At 42.0% G+C, this 14770-nt stretch overlaps 1 pseudogene; it reads right to left on the reverse strand.

Annotated features, from left to right (window-relative positions):
- Positions 1-288: 288 nt before the first annotated feature.
- LOC118668658 lies at positions 289-643 on the reverse strand (annotated as a pseudogene).
- Between the last annotated feature and the right edge of the window lie 14127 nt (positions 644-14770).

Raw genomic sequence — 14770 nt, forward strand, 5'->3', positions numbered from 1 at the left:
TTCCAGCTATAATACAGGCTATTCTTATTTATTTATCCTCACTTGAGGATTTTTTTTTTTTTTGAGAGAGATAGAGAATGGAAGGGAGAGAGAGACAGAGAGAGAAATATTGATGTGAGATAGACACATCAACTGATTGCTTCCTGCATATACCCTGACTGGGCTGGGGATCGAGCCTGCAACTGACCTACATGCCCTTGACTGGAATCAAACCCACGACCCTTCAGGCTGACGCTCTAACCACTGATAAAAACCAGCTAGGGCAGTTATTCTTATTTTGAAGTAGCATCACATGGCATACTTCTGAGTCCATTCCCAAGATATTCTGTCATACTTATTTCTGTCTGTTTCACAGATCCTTGGCGATCTCTGGTTACTAGGGGTCATCTGGGTTTGGATTACATAGCAGTGAACAAATAGATAGAAGAACTTTAGAAATGGTTAAAGCAGGAGACCACTGTGATTTTAGACTATTGAGACAAATGCTGCCATTACTGTTTATATTTGGATGATAAATTCTTGCAAATTCAACCTTGGGTGGTTTGAGGGGGTAGTCTGTAGGAAAATGAATTGTCAAAAAGAATACGCTGCCTTTATATGGGCTGTCATTAGGCCCCATAACTGTGGCTTGCCAATGGGACATTAGAATTTTTGAAAATAGTTTTCTCAGTGGTTGCCCTAGAGATGACCTTATATTATCTTCTAAAGACAGACTAATTTATATGCCTGAAGTTCAAGTCAGATATTCCAAATCTCCTTTACCTTTCCCTGCCCTCCCACTGAAATATGAGAGAAAAGCACACATTATTAATACTTGTAAGTATTCTCAAGTAAATGTGTAAATTATGTGCTTGAGTATGTATTTTAAAGTACAAAAATAAAAAGTTGTTAAATATTGGAATTTTTTACCACTACCTGCCATCACCCTTTTTATGTGTTTTATTTTTGCTATTGATCTACACATGAAATTATATAGAGATTCTTTTTATTTTTGAAACAGGATTATTTTTTATTTGATTAGTTTCCAGTGTTCAAGAGCCTGATCACTGTGTGTTTATTGACCAAATTTTAGAAACCATGACAGCTCAGGAAATAAAATATATTTCTTCCAAATAATCTATTTACAGTCAGAAGAAACCTCTCTTGAATTGTGTTGCAATTATTTCTTTTTTTTTTATTATTAGTTAAGGTATTACAAATGTGTCCTCATCCCCCCCATTAACCCCCAACCTCCCCCCACCCCACACAAACTCATGCTCCCATCCCCCTGTTGTCCATGTCCATTGGTTTGGCTTATATACATGTATACAAGTCCTTCGGTTGATCTCTTCCCCTTACCCCCGCCCTCCCCTACTTTCCTTCTGGGGATTGATAGCCTGATCGCTGTTTCTCAGTCTTTGGGTCTGTCCCTTTTCATCAGTCTATGTTGTTCTCTATAATCCACAAATGAGTGAGATCATGTGGTATTTATCTTTCTCTGACTGGCTTATTTCACTTAGCATAATGCTTTTAAAAATATTATGCCATCTATGTCTTCCTGTTTTGCCTGATTTTGAACTTTATGTAAGTGGAAATATCCATTTATATTCTTTTGTATCTTGCTGCTTTTGCTTAATATTATTATGAAATTCATTCATGGGGTTTTAGGGTAGATATAAGTTAACAGGTAAACTATATACTACCTAACAGAACAATTAGAAAAATACTTGAACAGAGATTTCAAAAAGGAGGACACTTAAATGACCAAAATTATATTAAAAGTGCACAGCCTCACTAGTAATCAGAAATATGCAAATAAAAGAGAAAACCACTAAACAATACCACCATTTACCTGCCAGATTTGAAAAACTTTAGAAATGTGACTTTTTTTTGTTGGTGAAAGTGAATAGCAGTAAGGATTTTCATACACTGCAGGTGGGAGCAAAATTTATAGTGCAACCATTTTTTTGAAAACCCCCAGGCACAATGTGGGGCAAGACCTCAGCAGTTCCTCCCTTGCCTGTGTAACACAGAAACTCTGAAGCACATGTGAATCAGGGCTCCTGTCAGTAATATTTACAGTTAGATTATTCACAGTTGCTCCAAACTGGAAAGAACTGGATAAATCAATTGTAGTAGATTCATAAAATAGAATGCTATATACAGCAACAAAAATGAGGACAGTGACATTCACTTTATATTTCAGTGAATTAAGTTTATCTCTTCTCCATTTTGTCAGTTATGGACTATGTCTAGTGAAATTTTGGGAGTTTCCTCCTCCAACTAACATAATCTATAGAAATGCTCCATTTCTCATGTTGAAAACAGTTCATCATATTTATTTATTTATTTATTTATTTATTTATTTATTTATTTATTTATTTATTTACTAGAGGCCCAGTGCACGAAATTCGTGCATGGGTAGGGTCCCTAGTGGCTGCTGGCTGCCAGCTGGGGCCTCCCTTCCCCAGCTGCTGGCTGCCTGCCAGGGCCTTCCTTCATTTTGTGCCGCCCCCTGGTGGTCAGCGTACATCATAGCGAGCAATCAAACCCCTGAGGGGACACTTTTCACATTAGGCTTTTATATACATAAACTAGAGGCCCGGTGCACAAAAATTTGTGCACTCGGTTGGGTCCCTCAGCCCGGCCTGTGCCCTCTCACAGTCTGGGACCCTTCGGGGGATGACCACCTGCTGGCTTAGGCCCACTCTCAGGGGAATTGGGCCTAAGCTGGCAGTCAGACATCCCTCTAGCATCTCGGGAGCCCTCGGGGGATGTCCGCTTGCCAGCAGGGAGCAGGCCTAAGCTGCAGTTGGACATCATTAGCACTGCTGAGGAGGTGGGAGAGGCTCCCACCACCACCGCTGTACTGGTAGCCGTCAGCCTGGCTTGTGGCTGAGCAGAGCTCACCCTGTGGGAGCGCACTGACCACCAGGGGGCAGCTCCTGTATTGAGCATCTGTCCCCTGGTGGTCAGTGTGTGTCATAGTGACCAGTCATTCCCAGTCATTCTGCTATTAGGGTCAATTTACATATTACCCTTTTATTATATAGGAGTGCCTGGCCAGCCTGGGTGAGGGGCTGATGGCTGTTTGCAGGCTGGCCACAGCCTCTTCAGGGTAGGGGTTCCCCCTGGGGTGCCTGGCTAGCCTGGGTGAGGAGCTGATGGCTGTTTGCAGGCTGGCCACACCCCCTTTAGGGTGGGGGGGTTCTGCTGGGGTGCCTGGCCAGTCTGAGTGAGTGGCTGATGGCAGTTTGCAGGCTGGCCAAGCCCCCCAGTGGGGACCCTCACCCCATGAGGGTGTGGCCAGTCTGGGTGAGTGGCTGATGGCTGTTTGAAGGCTGGCCACAGCCCTTTCAGGGTGGGGATCCCCGCTGTGGTGCCTGGCCAGCCTGGGTGAGTGGCTGATGGCTGTTTGCAGGCTGGCCAGAGCCCCTTCAGGGTGGGGGTCCCCATTGGGGTGCCTGGCCAGCCTGGGTGAGGGGCTGATGGCTGTTTGCAGGCTGGCCATGGCCCCCAGCCACCCAAGCTCTCAGTGGAGGCTGGTTGGAAGCTAGTATCTGGGATTTATTTGTCTTCTATAATTGAAACTTTGTTGCCATGAGTGGAGGCCACAGCTGGCTCAGGGCAGGCGGGAAGCTTGGCTTCCTCCATCACCCGGCCAAGCAAGCCTCCTGCTTGCTCCAGCTCCGTGGCTGCAGGCCACCATCTTTGGTTAATTTGCATATAGTTGCTCTAATTGGCTGGTGGGTGTGGCTTGGGGGCATAGCATAGGTATGGTCAATTAGCATCTTTGAATTTTATTAGTGTAGATTTTGAGGTAGCATCACATGGCATATTCCTGAGTCCATTCCCAAAAAGTCTGTCGTACTTACTTCTTTTTTAAAAATGTCTATTTTATTTTTGTTAATCCTCACCTGAGGATATCTTTCCATTGATTTTTAGAAAGAGCAGAAAGGAGAGGTAGAGACACATGGATTGGTTGCCTCCTGCAGGGGCCCTAACTGGGGTGGGGGATCTAGCCTGCAACCGAGTTACATGCCCTTGACTAGAATCAAACCCGGAACCTTCAGTCCTCAGACAGTCACTTTAACCACTGAACTAAACCAGCTAGGGCTGTGCTCATTTTTTATTCAAATAAAATATAAATGACTTGCTGCATATTTTTTTCAACTCAAAGAACAAAGCAAAGTTTAAAATTGTGGTGCTCTCAACAGGTCAGCCCAGTGTGGTCCTACCTGTCCCACAGCATGGTCTCTGACATTTGAAAAAGCTCTTTGGGAATTCCAGAAAGCAAAATGCTGCAGAGATTAAGGTAGCAGACAGAGTTCAACTGAAAGGGAAAATACTATTTGGTGTTTATTTTGAGAATCTATACCTGGGGACATTTGAGAATAAATTGTTCAAAAATTTGTGATTGGGCCTAGAAGCTGATGAATGAATTTGCCATCTTCGAGTCTTTTTCTTTTTTCCTTTTTTTAAGCCCATGAAGGATTAAGGAGGAATGGGGAAAAGGTGAGCACTACTCCCAGTTTTGGTGGAGCACCAGGCATTCTACATCTAGTTTAGACTTAGGAGATTTCATTCCAAGCTTTTAGAAAGTGACCTGATATTTTCTCACAGCTCCCTTTAGCATCAGTTTACAGCTACTGGAGCAGCAGTTTGTGTTTTCAGGGGGTGATTCTATGTAACTAGGCACTGCAGGTTTGGCAAAGCCCGGACAGTGCTCTGTAAGTCAGCTCTAACCTCTCAGCAGTGGGATAGCAATAGCAGCCATTTACTCACCTGACTTTGATAGCATTTGCTAAGTTTTCCAGGCATACATGCCAGACTGAAATGGCAGCGGACCAGGATTTTATGCATATTGGAGACATTCAATTATATTTCCAAGGGAGAATTTGGCATTCAAATCCAAGCTTCCTTTTGCCTGCAGGTATAATAGAAAAGCACTGTAGTGTAGAATAGACGTGTCAAGGTGTCTTCCGGAGAGGAGGAAACCCAGACTGTTAAATGAAGATCATAGAAATGTCTGCTAGGACACACCCCAAAGACTGTCTGCCTGGTCTTAGTTCCTCTACTTTGGTTGATCCAAGATCCACCCTCCAGCCTGCTGGACTGAGGCATCTATAGCTAATCTGGCTCCAGTTAGTGCTCTCCTTCTGGATTGGAGCGTTTAACCTCAATTTACCAAGCGTGATCCTGATCCCTGTGGATAAGCCTCCTGCCGTCTGGGCCATGGTTACATAAATTCTGAGTGCTTGGCTGTATTGCATTAGCAGCCCGGTCAGCTACCAGGTCTTCAGTTTTCCCATCTGTAAAATGAAAGAATTAGACTAACTGGCTCTTACATCTAGATTGATTAGCTTTGACCTGAGCTTGTCTTTCAACAATATGCCTTTGCCTTCCAAGATGGATTTTTGCATTCAGGCTGGAAACTGTTAGCTTAGCTTGCAAAATACCCTAATCTTCTGCCTATTCCTGGCTAGACATCATTATTTCCTGAGGATCCAGCAAGGCGTGTACTAGTGCCAGTCCTGAATAGCCACAAAGACAGCTAACAAGGAAAATTATTTATAATGTTACTTTGTAGTAATTTTAAGATCAGGAGTTCTTAACTTTAGGCTCAGGGACTCCAGAAATGTGTGTGTGTGTGTGTGTGTGTGTGTGTGTGTGTGTGTGTGCGCGCTTGCGCGCGCGACTGTCTTCTCATTTTTTTCATGAAAGAGGGTCCAATGCTTTTACCAGTTTCTTTACTCAAAGACCTGAGAACCTTTGATTTGAGGTGTATCTTGCATAGTAAGAAAAGCATATATTTGGGCAAAATTTCTAAATGTAGCCAATGCACTGTACATTGAACATATGGATTTATGTGTTAAGTGAACAACTTCCCATATTTTTCCTTGTGAAACTTCAGTAGACGAATTTTAATGCAGGACGTCACAAGCAGACACCTCCAGGATTGCATTTATTTCCCTTCAGTGTTGGTTTCTATCTCCTTTCCTCTCCCTCTCCCTGCCTTCCTCACATCTTTCTTCCTCTCCCTCACTGTTTCTTTGATCTTCTTTCTCCTTTTCTTCTGCCCCTCTCCCTCCCCCTCCAGTTTCCTTCTCTATCTCTTTTTGTCAAATAGCTTAGGGCAGAAATGACACCTTCTTTACACTTGTATTCGCAGCTCCCAAGTCACTTCCTAGCATGTAATGGTTCCTAAAAAAATTATTGTGTGAACATATGAACAAAGCATCCAGAACTGAGGTTGTTCTTATTATTTCAACTGTAAGGCAGTCAGGTTGGATCTGGGAAAGTGTGGAAAGTATTCCTCAGGAAGAGTTCTGGGTCATCTATGGCTCAGAAAGGTACAATTTGCTGAAAGTGATGCATCTTTTCAAGTACGAGTACTTTCAAGTACGAAAGTGATGCATCTTTTCAAGGGTTTTGAGATGTCTGTTGGGGTAGTCAGTTTCAAAGGTGGCCTCCAGCAATCCCTGCCTGGTATTCACACCCTTTTATAGTTTCCTCATTGTACCAGGGTTGGTCTGTGTAACCAGTGGCCTATGGTAGAAATGATTGTATGCCATTTCCAAGATTAAGTTATAAAATAGTACAGTGTCTCTCTCTCTCTCTCTCTCTCTCTCTCTCTCTCTCTCTCTCTCTCTCTCTCTCTCTCCCCTTCCTCCCTCCCTCCATCCCTCCTCCTTCCCTCCCTCCCTCCTTTCCCATGACCATTACTTGCTCTGGGGAAAGCCATGCCATGAGCAGCCCTATAGACCCACAGGAGGAAGCATCCATTAGCAACCATCCATTAGCAACCATGTGAATGAGGTAGGATCCTCTAGATCAGCGGTTCTCAACCTGTGGGTCGCGACCCCTTTGGGGGTCGAACGACCCTTTCACAGGGGTCACCTAAGACCATCCGAAAACACATATATAATTACATATTGTTTTTGTGATTAATCACTATGCTTTAAATATGTCCAATTTTTAACAATGAAAATACATCCTGCATGTCAGATATTTACATTACGATTCATAACAGTAGCAAAATTACAGTTATGAAGTAGCAATGAAAATAATTTTATGGTTGGGATAACCACAACATGAGGAACTGTATTAAAGGGTTGCGGCATTAGGAAGGTTGTGAACCACTGCTCTAGACTCAGTCAAACCTTAGATTATGTAGCTGATACCTGAGAGACCCTGAGCCCAAATCACCCAACTATGCAATTCTTAGATTACTGACCACCAGAAACAGTAAAAATTATCAACATTTGTTGTTCTAAATTGCTAAGTTTGGAGTAGTCTGTTACATAACAATAGATAACTAGTACAATTGTTGGGTGACACCTCTGGGTGGTGGTAGACAGAATTAAGGAGTTGGCATTAGCTAATAAGCTTTTACTTTCTGTTTTGCTGATTTATATACAGGCTGGGGCAGACACAGCTCTGACAGTTAGATTATGTCCTTGGGGAAATAATTTTTCTCTTTGGAATTCCTGTTTATCATACGTATAGTGAAGAAATTGACATCCCAGCACTGTATAATTTTTCTGTATGAAACTGAGTTCTATAACTCCTAATGAGGCCAGCATCAACTTGTTTCTAAGAAGAACATTTCTTTTCCTCTAATTAACCACAGATATATTAACTTACCCGCTAACATAGAATGTACTCATTTACAGTCAAAGGAAGTTATGCTCCTCAAAGTCAGGACTGTCTTGTGCACTCCTATAGCTCCACTTCTAGTACAGTAATTGATATATGCACAGTTTAGTAAGCATATGTTGAGAACCCGAATTGCTGGAGAAGAGGAGCATCTGCTTTCATGGTTATTACATCCACTGATACTGACTTTGGGACTTGAGGCAGGTGAATGTGCTCTGAGAACTTTGGCTTGGGATCCAATGAATTTTGCTGGTATTTTTGACAGGCAGAATCACCCTGCTTAGAATGAAGGGTGAAGATTAGAAGCGGGGTGTGGGGAAGGATTAGAACTAGGTTGATCAGCTCTGGCTGATGTGGCTGTTTGTTGATCATCGTCCTGTGCACCAAAAGGTCTCTGGTTCAATTTCCGGTTAGGGCACAGACCCAGGTTTGGTCCCCAGATGGCATGTGTGTGATGTTTCTCTCTTTCTCCCTCCCTGCCTTTAAAAATACACCAATAAAAACATATTAAAAATACACAAAAACTAGGTTGGTCATACCCTATTGTGAGTTTGTTACCATCCTTTATCATCTTTAAGTCTTTATCCTATTTATATCTATATCTTTACCTATATCTGTATCTGAGTCTATATTTATTCATGGACATCTCATATCTCCTTAGATATCTCCATCTATTTAAGATTATTATAATTATTGTGGGAGATTTGTCCTAAGCTTTAGCAGGCGTTATTTGTTACATCTGTTATTCTGCTACATTTCAGGAAACTTTACCAGAGTGAAGCATCTGTCTGCTACTTACATATAAACAAATCAAAGTGAACATATCTAGCACTATCATTTTTTTAACATCATTTTTTTTTAAAACTTGGAAAGCCTTATCAATAAATGATATTGTTGTCATGGAACGTGTGCAGTGTAAATGCATTTTCTGCCAGCTATGCATTAGGCTCTCACAAGGGCAAGGGAAATTGAAACTGTCTTTCTAATGGATCATAAATCTTGGAAATGATTTGAATTCATGGATTAAATGTCAGCTTTGAAAGCATTTGCTCCTTTATCCTGGATCTTAAAAGAAAGAACATTTCTATGACAAATCCAATTAGTGCATTTTCATATTCTACATTGTAGTTTTCCAGAATAATATTCTTCAAAGAAATAATATGGCAGCCTGATAATCTTTCCTATTGGAAGATTTTATTATTATTAAGCTTCTCTCTGCTAAATTAGAAAATGCTTGGGGATTAAGAACACAAAGGTGAGTGTTGTACTAACATGTTGATTATGATTAAAAAATGGTGGATCACCTCACAGAAATACCAAATGTTATGTTAGCTAATAAATGGCTAACTCAGCTGTATGGGTGTGACTGGGGTAAAATCTGAATTCCTACATAATTTCCTTCACGTTTCTCCCCTCCACTTACGCAGCTCCTAAGAGAAGGAAATTGTGACTACTTTCTTGACTTGGAATAAATAACTTTGGCAACTTCAACACGTCTCTCCTTGCCCAAGAGCAAATGAAAAGCTTTCTATGAAAACAAGCAGCTTCCCTTTGGGTCTGGGGACTTGTTCCAGGCGCTTCCTCCCGTCCTTTAATTAGAGATCTTACACACTCTCTCTCTGACCTATTTTCTGTTGCTTCACATATTCATATGATCTCTTCCCCGAGTCTCTGCAGACTGACAGCATCTTCTGATGTGCACCAAGCGTCCTCTTTCCCAAGGATCTTCTTTAGATCCCATCCTCCTTGACTCCTTCCTGCATCCTGAGGAAATGTGGTACCCTCCCTATGTTTGACACCAAGACACCTCTGTCTGAGCCAGAGCCTAGTGCTCCTCTCTCCAGCTTCAATAAGAGGAAAGAGTGAGCTTTTGTGGTTTGCTCCATGGCCCACGGTGCCATTTTAAGGAAGACTTGGGGCATGGTGCACATTTCCTCCTCTAGTTGAAATTTTAGTGGCAGTCCAAGGCTTTGTGATTGCATATTGTCAAGGTCATTAGTTTTTACAACATAATCTCAGGCTCATGAAGTTAGATGCTCTATAGGGTTTTAAAGAGGTGGATTGTGTCTAAAATTGGTTGTAAAATACCACATTGAGCTATATGATACTTGGCCCTTTGGCCAGACTTTCACGATTAATAGAGGCTAGCTGCCTATCCTTCAGGAGAATTCTCCAGCTCTGATGCACCCAGAGGGAGCGGTTTCTGTGGCTCTTTAAGGAACACTGTCTTAATTTGTGCATTTTAACTTTCATATATATGCTCCCTTCTACCTGCCTCAATGTAGAAGGGCATGATACTGACCGCATCTTCATCAATCTAGAATGACACAGGCTTATCATTGTTGGCTCTCATCTTTTCAATGGGAGGACGCTTCGGTTATATAGACTTCATTATCCTTGATACCTGAGTCCATTCCCTGATCTTTAGAAAATAGTGTGCATTATCTGCCTGGCTCACTTGAAGATTAGACCTTCATGGCTAAGTTTCCTATGTGCCTACATTGTTACAGCACCTCTCTGTTATTTGACACTTTATCAACAAGACTCTATTTCCTAGCGTTTATCCTCCACTGTGGTGCAAGCGGAATCCTTTATAAATTTCTTGCATCTCGCCTCATCTTCCCCAGTTTTTCTCTACCCCTACCACTACCGCCTTCATTCATTCAAAACTATTTTTTTGAGCACCTGCTATATCCTAGACACCACTCTAGAGTCTGGGAATACAGGCATGAGCAAAACCGAGGAAATCACCTGCCATGGAGCTTGCATTATCCTGGCAGCTGTGACTCTTTAAGACCACTGACTATAACTCCTGTTCTTGGTCCTTTTCTCTCTTCTCTATGACCAAGTGTTTCAGTCTCATGAGAACCTATCTCTCCCACCAGCCTGGCTCTGCCACAAAAGACACTAAACACAGGTGCCTGATTCTGCCAACAGATGCAGGAGACCCGTTTCTGGTGTTTCATTTTGCCTATCTGAAGCACACTTTCTTGACAGAAACATTAGAATAATATGAACAATTATAGTGACAGTCTTTGGTATTGTTAGTACTTTTCTTCAGCTACATTACGGATTTAAAAAATACTTGTGTGGGCTGTCCTCAGCACTATTTGATTACAAATGTAACCTCTGGTTTCCCACCAGAAAGTTTCCAAGCAGATTGTTGAAACTCAAGGTTATCAGTAAGAAGTTTTTGTGTGCCATAATTTAAGATGGTGATGATGGCCTTGAAGCTCCCTAAGTTTCAGAAATGGCATCTAAATTATCAAAGAGTGATTACCTATTCTTTAATCTATTTTTAGATTTATTTTTCTATATTCTATTTCTTTGAAGAGTGGTAATCTTCTATACAGGGTGGATATAATAACTCAATTGATTTCTTCACTCCCCAATAACACCTCTATCATTTGACCAGATGAGGTAACAAAAAGTTTACTATACTCAGGAGCCTCCTTGGCAAAATAGAAACCCATGATTCTAGGTTATCTTTGAAGCCTGGGAAAAGTAACAGAGATGAATTGTCTCATCTCTTTGACCGAACAGCCTCTCCAGAACAAAAACATTTTTTGAAAAATGAGATAAAATGGTGTCTAGTGAGTCATGATTTCGGGTTAGTGCAAGCCCGAAGCACCCAGGAAGGTCTGCTTTGTGCGTCTCAATTAGCAGTATGCATTCATGGGGCTCCTCCGGTTCTCTCAGGGGCCCAATTATCGGCTACCTACTCTGTTCCACAGCCTCCTAGGGCCACACAGAGAGGAAAGGAGGTACTGAAGGTTACAAAGGCCCAATGGCCAGCTTATGAGGAACGCCCTGGGCATGAAGGAGCTCAAAGCCACACGTGCCTTCCCTCTGCCTTTTCATTTCTTTCTGCGTTTAGATTTTGGGAATGTGGGCAGAGAATATTCTTTAGGGGACCGGGGACTGGATAGATGAATACAGGCTGAACTTCAGGAGCTCCCTCTTTGTTTTTGCTCAGCTTTCCTAGACAAAGGCTTGGAAGGGAACCAGAGGAGGGAGGGGCTGTAGGGACTGCCATCCCTTTTACTTAGACTGCTGCTTGCTCTGTGTCTCTCTCTGCAGCCTCCAGTCTGGTGTGAAATTTGAAACAGTTTCAGATCCTTTTGTGTGGGTGCCTTGGAGGGGCCATTAGGTTTGGACGAGAGGAGCTGTGGTTCTTGTTATAGAAGCATTAGCTCTAGAGTCAAGTACAATCAATTTCACTTCTAAAAATTTCTTCTAAAGAAATAATGCTGATGAAGATGAAGCCTTATCTGTAAATCTGTAGAAATACTGCCAGAGACAGAAATAGAATGCAGTGGTTAAGGTGGTTAAGAGTTTGCTCAGGATGGAATCAGAATGTCTAAGTGTTGCCCTGACCGGTTTGGCTCAGTGGATAGAGCGTCAGCCTGCGGACTGAAAGGTCTCAGGTTTGATTCAGGTCAAGGGCATGTACCTTGGTTGCCAGCACATCCCCAGTAGGGGGTGTGCAAGAGGCAGCTGATCGATGTTTCTAACTATCCCTCTCTCTTCCTCTCTGTAAAAAATCAATAAAATATATTTTAAAAAAATAAAAATAAAAAGACAAGAACCTGATAATTAAAAAAAAAAGAATGTCTAAGTGTAAATCCTAGATATGTAATTTATTGGGTATGTGACCTTGAGCAAATTATTTAACTTCTTTTTGTCAGTTTCCTTAGTTTCTCAAGGGAGTATTATCACTGTACCTATTTCATAGAACTGTTGTAAACATTAAATTAGTTAAGACTATCAAGGGAGAACCAAGATGGCGGCATAGGTTAACGCCGGAGTTCGCTGCTTTGAACAACTACTTCAAAAGTGAAACCAAAAAACGGAAGGGACATCACCCAGAACCACAGGAACGCTGGCTGAGTGGAAGTCCTACAACTAGGAGGAAAGAGAAACGCATACGGACACTCAGAGGAGGCGCAGTGCTGAAGTCAAATTCTGAGGTGCGGAGTGCACGAGCGGGCTGGCGGCGGAGGGCGCGGTTGGCGTTTTCAATCGGGAGGGAGTCGCAGACTCTGAGCTCCAGATCCGGGTGAGTCTTTAGGGACCCAGACTCAAACAGGAGAAGCTGGACTGTCTGGCTTGGGTCAGAGTGAGTGCAGCTTTCTCTCTGAGCTTTGCAGCGGGTGCTGGGACTCAGAGAGGCAGAGCCCCTGGGGACAGGACTGAGAGCCGCCATAACTGCTCTCTCCGGCCCACCCTGTTGATCCTGTGCGACCCGCCCAGCCCAAGCCCTGCACAGAGGCTTTTGCCGGATAGCCTCAGGCAAAGGCTAGATTAGCACCTCCCTAGAGGACAGAAGTTCTCTCACTGCTGACACAGCTGATTCTCATAGCCACTTGGCCTGGAGGTCAAACCCTCCCTGGAATTAGCTACAACAATCAAGATTTAACTATAAGACTTCGAACAAAGACCACTAGGGGGTGCACCAAGAAAGCATAACAAAATGCGGAGACAAAGAAACAGGACAAAATTGTCAATGGAAGATATAGAGTTCAGAACCACACTTTTAAGGTCTCTCAAGAACTGTTTAGAAGCCGCCGATAAACTTAATGAGATCTACAAGAAAACTAATAAGACCCTCGATCTTATATTGGGGAACCAACTAGAAATTAAGCATACACGGACTGAAATAACGAATATTATACAGACTCCCGACAGCAGACCAGAGGAGCGCAAGAATCAAGTCAATGATTTGAAATGCGAGGAAGCAAAAAACACCCAACCGGAAAAGCAAAATGAAAAAAGAATCCAAAAATGCGAGCATAGTATAAGGAGCCTCTGGGACAGCTTCAAGTGTACCAACATCAGAATTATAGGGGTGCCAGAAGATGAGAGAGAGCAAGATATTGAAAACCTATTTGAAGAAATAATGACAGAAAACTTCCCCCACCTGGTGAAAGAAATGGACTTACAGGTCCAAGAAGCGCGGAGAACCCCAAACAAAAGGAATCCAAAGAGGACCACACCAAGATACATCATAATTAAAATGCCAAGAGCAAAAGATAAAGAGAGAATCTTAAAAACAGCAAGAGAAAGAAACTCAGTTACCTACAAGGGAATACCCATACGACTGTCAGCTGATTTCTCAACAGAAACTTTGCAGGCCAGAAGGGAGTGGCAAGAAATATTCAAAGTGATGAATACCAAGAACCTACAACCAAGATTACTTTATCCAGCAAAGCTATCATTCAGAATTGAAGGTCAGATAAAGAGCTTCACAGATAAGGAAAAGCTAAAGGAGTTCATCACCACCAAACCAGGATTATATGAAATGCTGAAAGGTATCCTTTAAGAAGAGGAAGAGGAAGTAAAATATAAAGATACAAATTATGAACAACAAATATGCATCTATCAACAAGTGAATCTAAGAATCAAGTGAATAAATAATCTGATGAACAGAATGAACTGGTGATTATAATAGAATCAGGGACATAGAAAGGGAATGGACTGACTATTCCTGGGGGGGAAAGGGGTGTGGGAGATGCGGGAAGAGACTGGACAAAAATTGTGCACCTATGGATGAGGACAGTGGGTGGGGAGTGAGGGCGGAGGGTGGGGCGGGAACTGGGAGGAGGGGAGTTATGGGGGGAAAAAAAAAGAGGAACAAATGTAATAATCTGAACAATAAAGATTTAATTTAAAAAAATAAAAAAAAAAAGACTATCAATTGCTTAACACAATGTATGCCATATATAATGAGCACTTGAATAAATATTAGGTCATACATTATTATTATTTTTAGGTGATTTATCATAACATTGTTTATAATGGAAAATTGGAATGACATAAATATCCATTAGGCAGAAACTAATTAAAGAAGCCATTATGGTTTCATGTAATATGAGACCATACAGCTATTAACAATGATATTTCAGAAGACTTGTTAATGACATGGAAAACTATTGCTCACTGTTAAAAACAAGTTACAAATATGCATAGAGAAGATCCTTTTGTTAAAGATACTGTAGGGATGTATGCAGAGAAAAGGACAGAAGATATGCACACAAAGTGTTAGCCGTTGGATCACAGCTGATTTTTCTTTTCTTCCTTGTTATATTTTCCATTACAAACAAGCATTCCAGTTGCAGAGCAAAGTATATGT

Source organism: Myotis myotis, unplaced genomic scaffold (assembly GCF_014108235.1).
Source record: "Myotis myotis isolate mMyoMyo1 unplaced genomic scaffold, mMyoMyo1.p scaffold_m19_p_13, whole genome shotgun sequence".
NCBI lineage: Eukaryota > Metazoa > Chordata > Mammalia > Chiroptera > Vespertilionidae > Myotis > Myotis myotis.